Source organism: Orycteropus afer, unplaced genomic scaffold (genome assembly GCF_000298275.1).
Source record: "Orycteropus afer afer isolate SDZICR_OR568_19922 unplaced genomic scaffold, OryAfe1.0 scaffold00225, whole genome shotgun sequence".
Lineage (NCBI taxonomy): Eukaryota > Metazoa > Chordata > Mammalia > Tubulidentata > Orycteropodidae > Orycteropus > Orycteropus afer.
Genome location: NW_006921812.1, coordinates 2,350,616 through 2,352,102, shown reverse-complemented (window position 1 = coordinate 2,352,102; position 1,487 = coordinate 2,350,616). Strand labels below are relative to the sequence as shown.

Sequence of the window (1,487 nt, the reverse complement as noted above, 5' to 3'; positions counted from 1 at the left end):
CCTAAAAAAAAAAAAAAAATACATTTAACTGAGATCAGAAAGATAAGCAATGGCACAGTTTGGAGTAGAGTGAGGGGAGAGAAGATAATAAAACTAGACAGATCAAAAGTGATCTTAGAAGAATCTACAAAGCTTAATGATTGATGTTAAAGAAAAGAGAGGAATGATGGATTTCTATCTTGAGCAACAGGGGTAGATGGGATACTATTTAGTGACAAAAAGACAAAAGAACAGTTCTGTGTGTGTATGTGTGTCTCATATGTGCATGTGCACATGTGGAAAGCTTGGTGGTTAGAAGTGAAGTTGAGTTATCAAATGGCTTATTTTAAGTGTTTTTTAAGCTTAAGATTCCTATATTTCCAAATAGCAATTGCATGTAAAAATACAGCTCTAGGCTTCTGAAACTTACTTGCATTACTGCCGTAGCTTCCAAAATAACGGGTCTTTCTTTCCAGGTGTAATCTCTGATCTTCTGCAATGAGTTAGATTTCCATATTCTTTATCTAGGGGGCAATAAGTGTTTACTCTATTAGTTTAAGTTTTAAATCTACTATTTATAAATCACTATGAGATTTCTTTTTTTGGGGGGGAGTGGAAAAAACATTATGCCTGTAACAGCCCCAATAACTAATAGGCACTCAATAGATGTTTGTAGCATGCATGAATAGATAAATGGATTGGAGACTTGAGCAAGATATGTATATTTATCTTTTATTTCTCCAAAAGACTGATAGCTGATTGTAGACAAAGATCTTGACTTAATCTTCTTTCAGATCCTTTACAATGTATCACACTCTAATAGACTTTAGGTAAATACTCTTGATACATGGATATTAAAGTGAGATACGCTGGTTCAGTTGAACAATTCTAGAATCTGCCCAAAATTCATCCTGTTGTTGTTGTTATGTGCCTTCCAGTTGGCCTGACTCATAGCGACCCCTACTTGGCTTTCCGAGGCAGTATCACTACAGAAGTAGATTGCCCAACCTTCCTTCCAAGGAGTGGCTGGTGGGTTTGAACGTACTTTCTTTAATTATTTTAACTTTCATATCAAACGTTGAAAAGAAAAATGCATTAATATATAGGGATAGAGAAAAGGATATAGAAAAAGAAAGATCACACAAGCCTAGAAATTGATGGGACATAAGGAAAAAGTTGTTATGTGTTGTCGAGTCAGACCCCACTCATAGCAACCCCTCCTTGGGTTTCCAAGGCTTGGGTTTCTGATACTCCTTGGGTATCACTGCGGAAGTTGATTGCCCCATTTTCCTTCTAAGGAGTGGCTGGTGGGTTTGAATCACCAGCATTCTGGTTAGCAGTCAAGCACCTTACGCACTATGCTACCAGAGCTCCCAAGGAAAAAGAGTAGAGGCTTGCAATAACTTCTATGTTTAAAGTCATGTCTTGTGACATTTTTAGTTCAGCTGCAGTAATCTAATCACCATTATTTGCACATAATTCAAATAGAATTCAGCACTTTGTATTTT

General features: G+C 36.6%; 1 protein-coding gene across 1 annotated transcript in view; it reads left to right on the top strand.

Annotated features, from left to right (window-relative positions):
- CADM2 (cell adhesion molecule 2) overlaps nt 1–1,487 on the top strand; it is a 417,999-nt gene that overhangs the window by 71,375 nt on the left and 345,137 nt on the right. The gene's annotated exons all lie outside the window — the stretch shown is intronic.